This window comes from Adiantum capillus-veneris, chromosome 9 (genome assembly GCF_014529385.1).
Source record: "Adiantum capillus-veneris isolate H3 chromosome 9, ASM1452938v2, whole genome shotgun sequence".
Lineage (NCBI taxonomy): Eukaryota > Viridiplantae > Streptophyta > Polypodiopsida > Polypodiales > Pteridaceae > Adiantum > Adiantum capillus-veneris.
In genome coordinates, this window is record NC_140939.1 from 44,878,548 (window position 1) to 44,897,675 (window position 19,128).

General features: G+C 42.2%; 2 pseudogenes; both read left to right on the top strand.

Annotated features, from left to right (window-relative positions):
* Nucleotides 1–1,859: 1,859 nt before the first annotated feature.
* Nucleotides 1,860–3,181, top strand: LOC147450430 (uncharacterized; annotated as a pseudogene).
* A 963-nt stretch (nucleotides 3,182–4,144) lies between these two features.
* Nucleotides 4,145–4,851, top strand: LOC147450431 (uncharacterized; annotated as a pseudogene).
* Nucleotides 4,852–19,128: the final 14,277 nt, after the last annotated feature.

Sequence of the window (19,128 nt, forward strand, 5' to 3'; positions counted from 1 at the left end):
TCTATTGCTCAAAGGTTGTATAGAACTTTAGCCGAATAAAACAACAGCCGAGTACGCTCAAAATGATGTAGAAAACCATTGCCGAACTATGAATAAATCAACTGGCTGAGACTTGTAGACACCGTCAGCGCCCATAAACTCTTAGCTGTTAGAGCTAAATAGCACGTTGACCTCTTATAAGCACTGACCTATTTCAATTACGTGAGATGCCATAGTTTTATAACTACCAGCATTCCTACTTTGGGATTACGTGAGATGCCTTGTAGCTGAGGCAAGCTACTACAATGTTGGTGTAGTTCACCAAAAAGAGGCCGCATCAATCATCGGGTGTGAAAATAATTCACAAAGAGCAACCAGAAATAGCAAAGGAGCATCATAGGGCAGCTGAGAATAGCGAGCCAATCTCGTAGGGCAGCCAAGAATAGCCAGGCGGCAACTCTGATCAGCATGTCGTCTCTCCTCACACTTAAACATTGAGATTGGCGTACGGCCATGACGGCTGCGAGCTCATCATAGACGTAGCGGCCCAGGCAGATTTGCAGCTTGTTGTTGAGTCCCTGTATCGTAATATACCTGAGAGCTCGTAGCGGCCCAACCAGATCTGCAAACCGAGAGTTGTGACAATAGGCCAAGCAACAAGATGGGAAGCGGAGAAAGTTTGCATGGCAGCAAACAGTACGCGGCTCCTTGCTGCTGAAAACTCATCGTGCTGCCAACCGAACAGCATGCATAGAATAGCATGAAATCACCCTCGGCAACTCTATACTTAACAGACCCTTGGCTTGTATTAGCTTGAATATACATGATGATTACTAAGATATGAAGATTAAGCTAGAGAACGAATCTCGCACACGGCTTGCAGTTTGTGCTTGTGCTACGAGGTATATATTGGGGAATTTTTCAGCGGCTCCTGATCACCATATGCTACCATTAGCTGCCATCCACTAGAGTTACACTGACAAGCCACAAGCGAGGGTGGGCATATTTGGACTGCTTGTTTCTATCTCCCGCCACCAGCGATATGGACACACCATGGAGTTGTGCTAAACGTAGGAAATATGCAGCATAGGCATAGGCAGAGTAACGGAGACAAGCCACGCAGCCGGACACGCTTATTGCTATTAAAATAAAAAAGCTTGGTATTTTCTTAAATTAGCCTACAAGTAAAATGCTAAATATAACATCGTTTTTTCGCGAGGCAGTACTACTGTAGTCGCTTGTGCAGATACGAGCCTATTGCTCTGTAGGCAGTGATACAGGCCACACAAATGAGGGCAATCAGTGCACACACAGCCATCTGCCTATGTTTTCCTTCTCGATCATGAACCCAAAACCGAGAGATTGTAACGTCACTATTCTTCTCTACAAAGAACGCAAGAACAAATCAACTACAATAAAATACAAGAACGACAGTCAAGAAGAAATATGTAAAACTTATCTTCGTGCTTGAAGGCACAGGGAGTTTCCATAGCCATAGCTCAATACAAAACGCATGCGGTGAGCTCTGATACCATGTTGAACCGGAGGGAGAAAGCACATGTAGAGGAGAGGAGAGAGAGATGACACCAACATGTGCAAACCCCAAAGTATGTGTAGAGCACACACCGAGTACACATATATAGTGGGGACTCCTAGCTATATATAGCATGGGGGTTGGTATATATAGCTCCAACATCTACAGCTGATAAAATCTCTCTCTCTCTCTCTCTCTATCTACAACTTATGTACATACTATGTATCAATTTTCTCATATGCAATCATCTCTTATCTAAATAATGCTATGGTTGAGGATGAATGCTCAACGAGGGGTTGAGCAATGATGGTAGAGCTGGGCCTGTGGAAGTGAAAGAAGCCGAGGCATGGCAGTTTGGAGGCAAATGGCAAAGAAGTTGAGCAAGTTTTTGTTGCAGCTAGGAGACAGGTACATAGGGATGGAGTACTCTCTAGTCGAAACTGCAAGTGTTTCTTGCTATCATAGGTGACACGAGAAAATGATTATACCATAAGGTTGTGAACAGGAGAAGGGGTGCTAGATATAGTTGCTATGAGTTTTATCATATAAGATTTTGATTGAGATGTCTGTAGGACACTCTACTACCAGGATGTGTATGCAAAATGAGGTATTTAACAGACTCGATGTGGTTTTCAAGCTTGGCTTCCTAAGTGAAAGCTTAAGGATGGTAAAGTTGGTGGATATCTTCTTCAAAGAGTGTTCTAATGTATACATGATGCTTGATCCCTTGTGCTTAAAGACCATTGTCAAGTAGGTCTCCATTGAGATGTTATGTCCCATTATGGTGGCTTAGGTTTTTTGATGTTGGGTTTGCGGCCATGTTGACCTTGGCACAAGAGCATGAGTCACCATGCTAATGGATGCAAAAGCTATACACAAATGATTGACCACGGGTTGCTATCATGGTGGCATGCTTGCCATAAGGAGTCGAAAGGGTGTGCCAAAGGAGAAGTCGAAGGAGGTTTCTTCAACTGACCAACGAGGGTCAATAAAGGACGACGTGGGAAAGGGGCCCAAGTCAAAGGGCTTGAAAAAAAAGGAGTTTTGCAAGGTGCATGCAGGGGAAAAACGCCATCTCGATGAGCAAGGCCAAGCACAGAAAGAGAGAAGGCTAGTGCGGGGAGCTTCTTGAAAGGGCAAGTTGGCCAAGTGGAACACAGCATGAAATTTGTGGCACCATCTAAGGGGAGGGTGCTATCTGCATGCGGTTTTCAAGGCCGAGGGGTGGGGGGAGTAGGAAGCGATGCTAAATGCAGGAAGAGCATGCCATCTACTGGGGGATGAGGAAGGCCGGTGCAGCATTCAGGCAGATGATGCGCCGCCAAGGGGTGGCAGTAGCGAAAGCTTGACAGGGGGCGGCTCCATGGCATTGGGGTGTCGAGTGAACGGCTTGGAGCAGGTGCGAGAAAGGCTGCCTACCACGTGAGGAGGCCACCATGTGCAGGAGGGAGTGGAGAGGTGATCAAGGGCTTCAAGGTTGAGAAGGCGTAGACAGGGGGTGGATACATGAGAAGGGGTGGCCTTTGATGATCCGAGAGCTCCAGGGAGCATGCCAGGAAGGTGAAGGGCTGAGGTGAAGGCGAGGGATGCAAGAAGCTGTTGGAGTCTTCCGTGGAAAGCCATACAACGGCTACGAGGCAAATGCCTAAATTGTATGTCATGAAGTAGCTTATGAGGGCTTCTTCTCTTGGTTTTTGGAAGGTCTCTTGAATCATGTGTGGATAGAGCTGAGCATTGTATTCTCGAACATGAAGTGAAGAACTAGATAGTGTGTCTCTCGAGGGTTGATTCTGTATGATTCTGTATGGTTAGGGGTGAGGCCTAATCCCTGGGCTATAGAGAGGCAAGTTTGAAGTGTGTTGGGTTTTTTCCCCCTTTCCCCTTTCCATGAGTGGTGTCCCCACTGAGGAGATACTGATTGCTTCTTGGTGAAGTCATAGACGGTGTTGTGGTGATACCAGTTTCAAAGAGCAAGTGCTCCTAAGCAAGATGTGGCTGGGATTTCCCACTTTTACACGTGTTGAAGATACATAAGTGTGGCTGCAAGACTATGGTCTATTTCTGCAGGAGAGCGGCTTATCGAAGGAAGAGGGAGTGGCTCCGGTGTTCTCACTCCTAGTTTGCGGAAAGGCCAAGACATGGTACAATGGATTGCAGGCTGAAGAATAGCTGGATTGGATCACCCTGGAAGCAGCATTCTGAAGCAAATATGTGGCCAACGTGCAATTGAGTGAAGTGAAGCGAAGGCTGGACGAGCTAAAGCAAAGCCTGGCTGGTCACTTTCAAGCATTTGTGTGGGATTTCAACGCGCTATGGAGTAAACTCATAAAGGTAACTGCTATAAAGAGTACTGGATTTTTGAAATTAAACAAATTCATGGAGTGCTTGCATGTGGAGGTTCGTGATAAATTTGAAGTTGATGGACCAGTGTCATATATGGAGGCAGTGGCCTTTGCAAAAGGTCACACAACGAAGCTCTTGAAGAAACATTAAGCGAGGCAAGGATGGTCGAATCAGATAGTGTCAGAGCCAGTTGAAGCGAAGGAGATAAAAGCACAGCCAATGCTAGAGGGTCTGCATATGCAAGAAGAGACAAAGATATTATGGTTGCAGAAAGAGAGGGTTACTCCTATGTCTCGGATGCCACACAAGAAAGATCCACTGGTTGAAGAGGTACTGATGGATCCAAGCTAGGGAAATATGTTGGCAGATTCAGCTATGGATGGTCGAATCCCTGGGGAGTGTGCTCATGGCCGACAAGTGAGATTTGTTGATAAGGTTGAAGCAGTAGTGATGGACAAGATTCCATATTCTGAGACACGGGAAGAGCATGAGTCAAGTGGTGGCAGCTCTTTCGATGGAGATAGCACATGGGAGACGAACTCCAGTTCCTTAAGGTATGATATTTACAATATTATGCATGTAGATGAGGTGGTCACAGACCACCATGAGAAAGGTATAGAGATGCCTTGTGTGGACAAGGGGGTTGGGAAACTCTCTCTTTTGCTTCGGGATGATAGGGTGTTGAAGGTTGGTGCCATGTTGTTGATAGATATACTTTTGAAGGTTGCTTTACAAGCAGTTTTGCAATGTTTGCAAAGCTCTTTGGATGCAGATTATGATAGGCGAGCCCTCTAGCAAAGGGAGGAATGATTTAGGGTGATGCAATTGCTTCAAATGTGGGTGTATACACTCATTTTGGGTATCAAGGATGCATATGGATACATGTTATTCGAGAACCATGCTATGGGAGGCTACCAGAGTGGCTTGTTTACAAGTTTGTGGGTGCCGAGGATATATTGCTCATACATGTTTTACAAACATGTGGCTACTCTTAATGTTATCAATTTTATCCTAGTGGAGCTAACGTCACTCATGGGACATCTCATGCCTTTTGGTTTGATCCGGGGGGATTCTACAGCTGATAAAATCTCTCTCTCTATCTATCTATTGCTTATGTACATAGTAAGTATCAATTTTCTCATATGCAATCATCTCTTATCTAAATAATTCTATGGTTGAGCATGAATTCTTAACGAGGGGTTGGACAATGATGGTACAACCGAAGATGGTCGGCCTATGGAAGTGCAAGAAGCCTGGGCATGGCAGTTTGCAGGCAAATGGTAGGGACATTGAGCAGGTATTTGATGCAGCTAGGAGATAGGTACACTGGAATGGAGTACTCTCTAGTCAAAATTGCAAGTGTTTCTTTCTATCAGAGGTGACAGAAGAAAATTCTTATATCATAAGGTTGTGAATAGGACAAGGGGTGTTGGCTACATTTGCTATGAGGTTTATGATATAAGATTCTGATTGAGATGTCTGCAGGACACTCTACTACCAGGATGTGTATGCCAAATGAGGTATTTAATAGACCACATGTGTTTTTCAAGCTTGTCTTCCTAATTCGAAGCTTAAGGATGGTAAATCTGGTGGATATCTTCTTCAAAAAGTGCTCTAATGTATACACGATGCTTGATCCCTTGTGCTTAAAGAGCATTGTCAAGCAGGTCTCCATTGACATTGTTGGCGGATACGCCGCGATGGACGTCAGCATAGCGAAAAATCACCTAACATATATTGGCAACTGAGGATGGAGCTCGACCCACAGGTGCGTGGAAGCAAGCAAAGGGTGTCAACCTCTACTCGACCGACTAATGACTACTTCCTACAGAGATATCAAATCTACATGCCATTGGTTCTGTGAATGTGCGAGTCTCCTATGATGCAATAGCAAGACAAAAGCCCATTAGATGCTCTTGAAATGTTATGAAACTTAAGGGATATCCTATCAACATCAATAGGCCACTCTCCCTAATGTCTGTGACCCAAAACCGTACACAAAAACACCCGCTGTAGAAGAATCACATAGGATGTCTGACACGTTTTTGCAGGTCGACGTTTCCAAAAACTAAGATTCCTAATGCGTAGCTCTACTCTCTCTAATCACGTGGATATGCTAAAATGCAAAAACGGACAACGTTTACTCACCGAAACTCCAAAAGTAGCTCACGGGTGAATCTGCCAAAACACAGACAAACGCACATGATGTAAGCATCAATGCGTAGCTCTCCTCGTGGGCAACACGCTGCTGCTCTCTGTTTGCGATTTCGACCACCGTAGCTCTTGTAGCGCACACACACACTCTCTCACTCTCTCACAGTTTCCCAGTCGACACAGAAGATAAGATTATTAGAAGTCCCTTTACAACGCTTTAGGTTTTGGTTTATATACTAAGCCTTAGAAAACCTAATGTTCGGCCAAAATGATCCGATTTTTCCCTAGGATTCTATAGAGATTAATTACAACACCGTGAGATGGCTTTGCTCATCCAACAAGCATCTCCGGCCAAAATACAATTGCCGACTTAAAATATGAAGTTTCTGTAAACATTACAAAGGTGGCCGTAATGGCTCAAAATAATAATAACGGAATATTCGATGATGTCCATGATCTTGTATCTTCACATTACAACATCCATCTTCATCTTCATCACTTCATCAACATCTTCATATGGAATCTTTAGAGAATCTTTGAGGAATCTTCTTGGAATATTTGTGGAAGCGTTGTTGAAAGGTTGGCCTGTCAACACTCTCCCCCTCCGAACTCTTGTCGTCCCCGACAAGACCCTATCTCTGCAGTGGCCTTGACAAGTGTTCATGTTCTGGTATTGGTTGAAGCTTTTGTTGTTGCAGTTGCTTCTACTAGATGATTTGTATGTTGTAGAGTTACCTTTTTCTTGTATCTGTAGTGTAGTTGAAGCCATAGCTCTCTCCCTTTGATTGGTTGTTGTAGCGTGAATAGGTTGAGTGAGGTTTGTTGTTGCAGCAAGTCTTTATCTTGGCAGCTATGTATTGTTTGTTCTTTGGGTGTCATCCTGCATATGTTTTGAAGTAACCAAGTTTTGTTGAGTTAAATTACTTATGGCCGTATGGCTACTATTATTGATTTGATATACATCGGATAAGTGTTACTAGCTTGAAGTCAGAGTCGCTGTTGTTGAGCAAATGCTTATAAAACTTGTTACCACTTCGTCATCGTCATTTTGTTGTGTAAGTGCATGGGTGGAACACAAATCGTGTCAAATGCAAATGTTCAATGATGGGACATTATATATGCTTGCACAGACAGATGCATGGGAAACAATATGTTATGCAAGAAGAGATTGAATGGATGCTTCCAAGAGTGAACGTAGCTATAGAAGCAAAAATATATTTGACTTCAAGAGATGCCGTTACTGACAAGAAGGGTTGTTGATGCTTGAGGTTTTTTCACTCTCCTCACTGTGTACATGTGCTGAGTGTTTTGTGGATTACTCCGCCTCTCCACCAAATAAAATTGTTTTACTTTGACTCTTCTGCTCACCTATCCAGCATGAGCGACTCAATTTGACAATATGCTCAACTCTTTCAGCTTGAACTATAATCTAAATATCTAGACTCATAGACCACAAAAAATATTAAGACATGAATCTTGGGTCTGACGCTTTCTCATTTAGTGGCTCAGCTGCCCGACTCTTGACTCTTATGCCATGATTTTTATGGCGACTTGACTTATTCTCGAGGGCTTTCAACCAAGAATAGGTTTTGCAATTCAAAACTCCCATCCTCGAAGAGAGGATTTGTAAAGGACCATCCTGGCAGTGTTGGTTTCTTTTGCCATACCTGGGTGACCTTGGTTGTCAAAATTTCCTTTTGTTGTTGTTGGTTTCTTGGTTGAGAAGATCGGCTCGCTCCATTCTCCATAACACTTTGTCTATCATGTCTTGACATTTCTTGAGAGCTAGAGATGACTTCAATCTTCTTCAGTATGTGTTGTTCTTTTGGCATCCATTTGTATCTGCATCATGTGATTAGCCTGTCTTTGCAGATATCCTTTTCCTTGACTGTGACATTGTCCTTGATTTTTCCTTCCGTGAAATTGCGATTATTTTCAAGTTGAAGTCATTTGATTGAAGAATGTTTAACTAGCATCTTTGGTAGCGAGACTCTCCGATTTCCTTGATAGTAACCTTGTGCTTGAAGAATTGTAGATGACACTTCCCATGATGTTTTTGATGTCATATTGAGATGTACAAGAGTGCCATTCTTGGGAATATTTACCGATGAAGTCCTATGTTGGTATGAAGTCCAGGTGGATTTGAAATTTCCTCCATACCTTTGGCGATTCTTGTTGGTTGGTCTCCTTTGGCGATATAAATATGAGCTTTGTTGCTTTTAGGGATGCTTTTTGAAACCTTTATTTACCGCATAAGCCGAGGTCTGTGGTTTTGGTAACCAAAGTTTCTTTTGACCCTCATAATAGCCTTGCTCTGCCAAGCTGTAGCGGGAGGCTATCCATCCCATGTGTTTACCTTTCGTCAATTGGCTAGGATCATTTACCCATATTGGGTCCTTGACCTTCATTTCTTCAGCTTTAATGTAGAACTTTGAAAATATTTGGTGGCGGTGATCTCGCAGCGTAGGGTATTGCGGTTGAAAGATTTTCTTTGGAGTCTGCCTTTCATGTGGAAGCATGTGGTCAGTTGATATAGAAGCTCTGTCTTGAACTTTTCTTGGTTGGATTGAAGACTCTAATTTAAGGGGCTGCTTCTGTTGGTAGGACATTTGTGGACTCATTTTGGCTTTTCCTTTGTCGGCAGCCGATAATCTTGGAGCGATAGTAGGCTCGCTATCTTGAGAGCTAGTCGTGATGACCATCATTGAAGATTCAGATTCTTGTTCAAGTGTTTTTGCCCAAAGCTTGAACAAAATCAAATGTGTACTCATTTTGGAAGAATCCACTACTAGGAATTTGTCTTTAACTATCTTTGACCATAGTTTAAGGGTAGCTTCTACAATCCCCAAATGTGTGACCTTAACTCCATTTGATAGGGATATCTGTACCTGAATTTCATACAATTCTGGATTATCTAGAAGTAAACACATCCCATAAGACATGATATTAGTCGTGGCAGTGCAATCTATCTCTGCTGTAAAATTGAATTTCAGTTTCTCATGCACATCCAACGAGAATTTAATCTTCTTGTTGGCTGCCAAGTAACTGATGTTCTCTTTGCTTTTGGTACTTGTCTTGGACTTTTGTGCCTTGGAAGCTTTGTCATCCTCTTGTATGTTGAACTTCTTTGCCATTTGACTGGTTGTAGCATGTCCCAAGTGCTTACTATCTTCTGATCTATAGCTTTGGGGAAGGTCTATAGCCTGAGGTGCTTGTTGGTCTTCATTGCTAGTTTCTGACTATGATGCCTTGATTCTTGATTTCAGAAGCTCTCTGTCACTATTTACTTCTTCTCTAGCACTTGAAGGTCATTCAATGGTGAATTTTCTTCCTGGAAATCTTTTGAAGCTTGTGTAGCAGGATGTTGAGGTTGACTCTCTTCTTTTGATACAACGGTCGCAGTTGCCTTTGGTTCCCATTGTTCCTTGAGTTTTTGTAGAGTCTCTTCTCAAAAATATTCATTCATATCCTGCATTGCTTGTCCTTGGTAGTCAATTTTGGAATCGGTCATTTCCCTTTCTTCCGTGGGTTCTAAAACTTCAGCTACATCTTCTCTTAGCCTCTTTTTCTCTTTGATTTCGCCAATCATCCTTGTAGAGTCTACAGTAGAGGAATTCTCTTGAGAATTTCAACTTCATCCATTGATTCAACTTGCATGTCTTTGTCTTGTGCAGTGACAATAAGTTTTGTTGTTACCTCTGCCACCTCTTCTTGGGTTTTCTTACCATCTTCAGAATCTTGGCTTCTTTTGCTCTCGAACCTTGAACTGCGAGCTTCATCTTCATCACCTTGTGTATGCTTTGACTTGTCCCCACTGAGGTTCTTTAAGCGATCTTGAATCAATTGATTCAATTGATCTTTTTTGATAGCCTGATTCTCTATGATAATGTTGTTGACACCCTTGACTTCAAGCAACTGTGTCTTGAGCCTATCTTTTGTGCTCTGTGACAAGATCTGCTTCTTTTTCGGAGATCTCGTTGGGGATTCTTGCTTCCATTGTCTGAACTTTGCTTTTGGCTTGTTGCCTCTTCTTTTCCATGTAGAGCTTTGTTGGGCAGTCCTTCACTAAATGACCAATGGCACAATATGTCGCTATCTCAACATGTGCACCCTTTGGACGAGGCAGCTCTCCATAATACTGCTGATAATGGTTTCTTGTGGTATCTAGATATATGTATGACCTCTTCTTTGCATGCATGAACCTGTAGATTGCGACTGACTTAGGTGTATCCACTGGCTTCGTCTCTTTATCCTCCACCGTCTTGTCCTTGAGAAGTTGAAAATAGCTTCCATTATTGCTTGCATACAAGATCAAATCACTATCCATGATTTCTAGCAGTCGAAATGCCAATTCTTCCATTAGTATATGGTTTTAACATGGGGCTTTTGCATAGCCTTAGGGCTATGTTTCCGAGATGATTTTGGCGAGGTTTGTATCGAGGGTGAAGATTGAACCGAATCTTTGTTTTCCGTTTCCCTGGATGGTGCTTTTGGACGGGGTCCAAGTATGTGACTTACAAGTTGCCCACAAATGCTCAACTCATCCATATTTTTCACATCGGCTATTTCATAGTACCTACCGTATTTGTCGACCACAATGAATCTTGACATTGTCCTCCGGCTCGACCACAATGAATCTTGACAATGTCCTCCGGCTCGACATCTTCCAATGCTTCTTGAAATTCCACTTGGGCTCTTGAAAAGGACACTGCTTCTTGTAAAACTGGACTTCTTAATCACATTCTTGAAGATATAGGGTCTCTTTGTTGAGTTTGAGCTCCCCCCATCCAAGAGGGTTCCATATTTGATAATGGCATTTGGTTATTGCCTGATGATATGACTTGTTGTGCTCTGTTAAGTAGCTCTTGAGACCGAGCTAGTTCTTTTTGAAGTTGTGCTATCTTCATAGCTCGTACTTCCAGTATATTCGCTGTTTACGCAATTTGGTGTGTTTGTGCTTTGTCTTGTGTTGGTGCCCTGTAGAGACTTGTGCCATGTCTTTCCATGTGGTGTCTTGTGTTGTGCCTTGTTGTGTGTCATGTGGTGTGTCACTCATTTGTGTAGTGACAGCTGTAGGTGTCAATTCTTCCAGGTGCGTAGTTAGAGGTAAACCCATGACGAGATGGTATACATTACCGCCTTTAGACATGTATTCTTCTCCTCTTGAGCCAAACGCTTCTCTTGAGGGGTTCACTATGTGTAAAACTACCATATCACGTGAGTTCAAGACATCTTTGTAAAATCCCTTATCTCTGAATTTTTTAAGGAATAAATGTACCCTTTTCTTTTAAAATCTGTAAGTTTCTTGCAAATTTGAAAACTAGTATCTCTTCTGTATATATCTTTTTGTAAGTTTCAAGAACCTTAAATACCCTTCTGTTGAACTCACGTGATAGGTTACATTTTTTTTAGGTTACCTACCCGGGACGCTTCTGCTGCAAAATAATGATTGTTTTCTACAGGAACTTCATGACTTGTGACAACCCTGTAGTATCGACTGTCTTCGTCTCCATAGAGGGTACCAATTTTTCGTTTTCCATCTTGTGCTTTGTACAGAAAAATACTTCGAGGATATGCATAGAGTTCTGTAAGTTGATCCTTGTACAACAGTTCTATCTCATTGTAAATCTAGTTTCCGTACCTCATGTAAATTGATCCTAGACAGTCTTCCATGAAATCTGGATGTGGGTGTAGTACATTCTTCACTGTTTTAACTTCTACATATTGAGATGTTCGAGTTTCCTCTGTATCTTTCTTTGTATTGATGCACAAATTCCGATTGACATCCTCATAGCATGGGAGTCCTTTGTAGTGGCCAATCAGATAGATCCAAATTTACTCTCTTGTAATTTTTGTGGATGTACTTGAAGCTTCGTCTCGGCTGGTTTGATTCCTTTGAGACGCCATTGCTTTCGTCTTGACTCCCTTGTTGTACCTGTTTAGTGATAGCTCTAATTGCTTGCCTCAATGCTTTAAAAAACTTATTAGCACCCTTGTGTCGGTCTTTTTCGCTCGAGGTCCTTCAGCTTTTGTGGATGCCTTAATCTCTAAGTTTTCTGAACTGGGCTTTTCTTGCACTGCTTGAACTTCTTAGATCCCTTGCTTGCCATGGCCGATACTGACTTGTTTGACTACTTGCTTTGCCTAGAGATTTTTAGTACGCCTCGATCTATTGGAAGCACTATGATAATTTATGCAACCTACCACTATACTGCAACGACTGCTCCCTTCATAGTGATTCTTGAGTTGAGCTAACATGTGTTCACCAGTGTATTTTTTTTGGACATCGACCTTGAAATATTACTCTCAAGTTTTTGGCAAGAAAATAAAACTAAATTTATGAATTTGGTGAGCAAAATAGTTTAAAATTAAATTTACATTTTTTCAGGAAAAAAATTAATTTAGACCTTAATTGGTCATTTTTTTCAATATCACATGTAAGGATAAAAGGAACATCTCTTACAACTTTTTATATAATGGAAAGAAGCGATTTAAGTAGTACCATCTAGACTTTTCAAATAAGTATCAACGTCACAAGACACCTTATATGCACTAGGGATTTGCTAGGAGACAACATCTTGTTGACTAGGGCTAGGTCTTTGAAATCTAGATGAAAACTAAATGAGGAAGTGTGAAGATCTCATACCTCCTACATAAAATCTAGTTAATTATGCATAGGTCAATCATAGAAAAGTTAGGAGAGTGAAAAGAAAAGTAATTATAATGATAGGAGCCCATTAAAATTCCATGTAACAAAATCTTACAATCACATGTAGGCTTTAATATTTTGGGTCCCATGTCATAATGTGATATGTTTCATCAAACCTACTTGGCCCTCAATCTCCCCTACCATCAAGTTCTTCAGTGGGCATATCTTTGGCGACTAGCTACCTTAAAATACAAAATCTTATAGCAAAGTCTGGCGAAAAACATCTTAAGGTCTACACCAATGAGAGCCAAAAAAAAGATAAAAAATTTCAAGATTCACCAAATTGGCGATTTTTAGCCAAAAAAAAAACACTGGTGTTCACTTTAGCACACAATCTGAAAAATTCTATTTAGCTGGCAAACTTTTTCACAATGAATGCAAAAAATCTTGATGTGCCTTTGACGGCCACACTTGTTCCGTGGGCTCGGAAGTGACTTTCAAGTTCGCTTTTAGCTGAACTAAACTTAAGCTAGAAAAAGAGAATTATGCACAAGTTGCAGTGATTTGCTAACAAGAATCTTGTATTAAAGTTATCCAAAACTTGCGAATGTTGTTGCAAAATCAAGAGTCCTTATGTATGGTCTTACTGCTACCAGATTTGTGTATGGACTCTCAAATTTTACACTAGGCCATAGTTAACTTTTACACCTTCCCGCGGGTGACCAATGGTTTTTCCAAAAGATAATTTCAATCTGCTAACTTAGCAGTCTTTAATGGTCAATTAGAAGGCCTAGAGACCAAATCTGGTTTCAAATTTCAGCTTCCCGATGATAAAAATCTCACATGCACTCGTGTCGGTCTGTTCCAGAGTTTGGGTTGACTCTAGCCGATGACCTCGCTTATGGCTGACTAGCCCCTCTCCTACGGAAAAGTCAAAACTATGTTCAAAACCGTGACTGTTTTCTCACAATTTTTTCGAACTGTCGGTTTCACACACACTTGACTTCCGGATGCATTTTGAGACCTTAGATGACGTTTTTTTCCAAAGTTGACCTAAAGAGTTGCCAAAGTCATATATTTAGTTCAAGTTTTGCTCCAATCTGTAGTGTTGCTCTCAGGCTACATTTTGATATAAAAACTTTTCCAATCCAATACCGTTTGTGAAAGTTATGGCCAAAATAGTGAAATGGAGTTTAAAATGATCAAAATGAGTCCAAATTCAATTTTAAAAGAAGATTTGGGATCTCTATGACACTGTGAACATTCCTGTATGGTCAAAATTACAGCTGAACCCTAAAACTGGCCTGGAGACATCCTACGGGTAGGATGTATTTTTGCTCAGAATTGAATAAAATTTGGTCCAGAGACTCCCCTTGGGTCTAGCAACACAGTGGTATGGTCAGATTTGGGTTTGGATGCCAAAAGCTCCCAAAGCTAGCTATTCTTGTCTTTGTCTGGTACAAAACACTAAAATTTGCTTAATCTTCAATTTTACTCATCCAACTGAGATGAAACTTGTCGCATACACTCAATACAACGTTTAGAACATGCATATGATATCAAATTATGGTTTGGTCTCAAAATCACCCCTTGTACACAATTTGGATAGGATGTCTAGCAATTCTCATCTTTTGCCTTTACTCTGTCAAAATAAGGTCAAATTCCTGGTTTGAGAGTGTAAACAGGATAAAACCTACCTTCTAAACACTCTCGTGACCTCAAAATTGCAAAATTATGCCCAAATCATCCTATAGACATGCTACAGGTAGGATGTCTACTGCCTATTTTTTCAGATTGAAGTGATTTTGATGCTTCCTTATGGTCACAGCAAGTGCTAGTAAGCTCCACAAATGAAAGAAATTTACAGAAATCAATCACTTCAAGCAATATATGAATTTTTCGCTTTCTGACTTTGCCTTTTGACTTTTGGACATCAAAAACATGGGAAAACACTCAAGTTAACATGTTTCTAGGGTAAAACCTACCCTCTAGACACACTGGTGGTCTCAGAATTCCCAGATTCCTGCACAAAAATCCCTTAGAGACATAGTACAACCAAATTTTTTTCTACTCAGAATGAAGCAAGATTTGGTTCAAAGGTTCCCCTTGAGTCTAGCAACACCTTGGGATGCTCAAAATTTCATTTGAATGTCAAAATCACTCACTTCAAGCAATTTAGGAATTTTTCTCTTTCTGACTTCGCCTTTTGACTTTTAGACATAAAAAACATGGGAAAACACTCAAGTCAACATGTTCCAAGGGTAAAACCTACCCTTTGGACACACTGGTGGTCTCAGAATTCCCAAATTCCTGCCCAAAAACCCTATGGAGACATACTACAACCAAATTTTTTCTGCTCAGAATGAAGCAAGACGTGGTTCAAAGGTTTCCCTTGAGTCTAACAACACCTTGGTATACTCAGAATTTCATTTGAATGTCAAAATCACTCACTTCAAGCAATTTAGGATTTTTTCGCTTTCTGACTTCGCCTTTTGACTTTTGGACGTAAAAATCATGGGAAAACACTCAAGTCAACATGTTCCAAGGGTAAAACCTACCCTCTGAACACACTAGTGGTCTCAGAATTCCCAAATTCCTGCCCGGAAACACCCTGGAGACATACTACGCCGAAATTGTTTTCTGCTCAGAATTCCATTTGAATGCAAAAATTACTCACTTCAAGCAATTTATGAATTTTTCGCTTTCTCACTTCGTCTTTTGTCTTTCGGACATCAAAAACATGGGAAAACACTCAAGTCAACATGTTCCAAGGGTAAAACCTACCCTCTGAACACACTGGTGGTCTCAGAATTCCCAAATTCCTGCCCAAAAACCCCTTGGATTTCAGGTCAAGGGCCAAACCAATGGGGTCACGGACTCGGCCAGGGGCCGGCTGCGAGTGGGAATGGGTTCAGGTAGTCAGGAAGCCTATAAAAGGGAGGTTGGGTGGATGGACCGGGTCTGGCAGTCCATTGGTTTGAGATTGGTATCAGAGCTTCAGGCTATCTTTAGAACTGAGACACGTTTTTACTTTTGCTGCATGTTGCATGCCACCTCAAAGGGAAGAAGAAGACGAAGTCGAGCCAAGCGCGTGCAGGAGCCCCTAGTCGGGGAGGAAGACGTGAGTTGACCTGCACGGTTTTGCTCGTTTTTGGGCTCGCTGGGAGCGCGGAGGGGAGTTGGTGACTTCCCTCTTCTTGCCCGGCCTTAGCAGACCTCGCCATCGCGAGGTATCTCTCCAAAAACACCTGCGCAGTCGTCCGCGTTGTCTGCAAGAGAGCTCTTCAAGTTTTTTTCTTACAAAAAGACCCTTAAGGGTTGGCCGTTCACACCCTACCAACCCTCGTGGGTCTTGAAAAAGGGCACTGTCCTGCGCAATTGCGATTCGGTTGCTCTACGGCTTTCTTCTCCGATAGGTGGGCATCATCACAACAAATTTTTGTCGATTACAGTCAATCCAGAAATTTGCACTTGCTGCACACAGTTTCTGGAAGTTTCGACAAGCCATTAATTGGTCAAAACTTTCTCCGTTTTGGCTTCTTGCATACGATGCCAGCCACCTCGGCAGTGACTCTACATTGATTTGTGTTTTCAACTTCCTCATCGGCTTCCCAAATTGTCCGCAAATTTCCAGTTTATTTGGTGTATTGCATACGACGCAAACCAGACTATTCGCAACAACTCGAATTTGCTCCTTGCTTTCGAGTGAATAATCCACTGCACTTTTGCTCGTTGTTGTCAAGCTGGTAGTGGTCTTGGATTGAACTTCGCTTTCGAAGTCGGTGTTCTTTCTTCTCAAAGGCGTAATTATACGGTTCCTTATCGCATGCGGCTACGAGCTCTTTGGAATTCAGGTATTCTCCTTTCTTTTCTCGCACAGTACGTCCACAGCATGGATTCGGACATAGATATGCATCATGCATTCGATTTCGAGCAGTTCGCACACGTTTCCTCTACCGATGCCACGTGGACGGTTCCTCTCAAGGAGGGTAATCGTGCCACAATGGCGATAGACGATGCGTATGAGCTGCTGGACATGCAAGATTTCCGTGCATTGCAAACACGCATGATTGTGCTTGAAACAAATTTTTCACAATTAAATCAGAATGTCATAGCATTATCCGATTTGATTAAGTTGCATATGCGGCAGCACACCACGGGCCCTGCTGGTCAGCAAAATCAGGAGCACGGCTCCACACCAGGCCAAGGGCCAGGTAGGTGCCGGGCAAGGCCCTCCTCCAGGACCGCTCCACTCTCTAACCCAAAAAGAGGTGGACAATTTGTTGAAAAATAAAAAGGCACCAATTTTTCGAGGAGAAGAGCATGAGTGAAATAAGCACACCGTGAATATTTTTCTCAGTAAGTGGGATGGTATTCATGACCTTCGACGTACCTCGGATGCAGCCAAGGCACTGCAAACAAGTCTGACTTTGGACGGCAAGGCCTACAAATGGTGGATGTCTCTCAAGGAGAAGGGCGTCCTACCACAGACTTGGGCAGCTTTTGAGATTGTCTTCAGGAAGGAATTTCTACCTACTAATGAGAAGGATAGAAATTGGACCGCCTAGCACAAATGTTCTATGCGCCAACATAAAACATTATTGGAATATATTTCCCATTATCGGGATGTGATCCTCAAGCTGGAAGGGATGGACACCTTTCAACAGGTACGTGGGTTCATCCGTGGGTTAAATCACGAGCTTAAGAAGCACGTTAAAACCCCGGATCCACAAACACTTGAGGAAGCAATAGTGCAAGCTCACATCCATGATGATCCCGATGATCGGGCATTGCATAGTTCGCATGTGCGTGACACTACACCAGTTTCAACACGTCCACATCATGTGCATCATAAAAGAAAATTTGCATCTGCTGCATCAAAGACCTCCAAAAAGCCCAAGGGGTCTAGAGGTCCTCTCTCAACGGAAGAGTTTGAGAAAGCCAAAAAAGAAAAGTTGCGCTTTAAATGTTTGGGAACTGGACATAGCAAAAAGGATTGTCCCACTGGGAAATCTGCTGCTCAAGACAAGGGGGAGGAAAAAGCAGTGCACATGGTGCAACTTTTACCTCTTGAATCCTCTTCCCAGTTTGCTAATGTGGAAGTAACATACACCGAGGCGGTGCATGAGTGTTGTACCACGGCCTCCATGTGGCAGAAGACTTTCAGACCACATGAGTTGGTGCGTATGCATGGCTCTATCCAAGGGCACAGGGTGCGGATCTTGGTAGACGATGGTGCGTCGCACAATTTCATCAATTAGAAATTGGTGAAACGACTCAAATTGCCCCAAACCTCGAGTTTCCATCGCTACAAGGTAGCAATGATTAACGTCCATGATGTTGAGATATGGGAAACTCAGGTTAAAGATGTACCTCTGGAAATTCAAGGATACCGTACCTCTTTGGATTTCCAAGTCATGAATATGGAGAGGGCAGATGTGGTTCTTAGTCGTGAATGGTTGCATAGTTTAGGATCATCACTTAGACGTAGCTATGAGCATAATAGTCTAATGTTCGAAAATGGTGTGCACGTGCTGCTGTTGGGGAAGAAGGCTGTACCTTCCTCACCACTTATTTGTACAGCTGAGCTTATCAAGCTCGCTTCTGATGATGCAATAGAAGAACTCTTTTTGTGTTACTCACTGTGCCATTTTATTTCCAATGTGGATGATGTTTCTAATGTTGATAATGTTTTGAATAAAACTTCCTCAACACCGCATTCTTCTCTCTCTCCTCTTCCAGCTATGCCTACTAATTCAAAACAAGCAAATGTTGCTAATGAATTAAACGAACTTTTAAGGGAATTCAAGGATGTTTTCCTAGATGATTTACCACCAGGGCTACCACCGACACGTTATGTGCAACATGGCATAGACGTGGTTGCAAGCAATAAGCCAGTGAGTAAACCGCCTTACAGAATGAGTCATTCTGAGGCTGCTGAGGTGGAATGTCAGCTTGCTGACTATCTCAGTAGAGGGTTTATTCAACCAAGTTCTTCACCATGGGCCTCTTCCATTCTCTTGGTGAAGAAAAAGGATGGTAGTATGCCCATGTGCGTAGACTACCGTGGATTAAATGCGGTTACTGTTAATAACAAGTACCCATTGCCACGAGTAGATGAGCTGTTTGATAAGCTCACCCATGCTCGTATATTTTCAAAGATTGATTTAAGATCTGGGTATCATCAAGTACGCATCAGGCTTGCGGATATACCTAAAACAACGTTCCGAACAAGGTTTGGACATTATGAGTTCTTGGTGATGCCCTTTGGGTTAACCAATGCTCCAGCTACATTCATGACACTCATAGATAGTGTCTTGAGACCATACTTGGAAAAGTTTGTTATCGTTTTTCTCGATGACGTTCTTGTATATAGTGCCTCCGAGGACGAGCACTTAGCACATTTGAAACAAGTGTTTCATTTGCTACACCAAAATCAGTTATATGCCAAGGAATCCAAATGTGATTT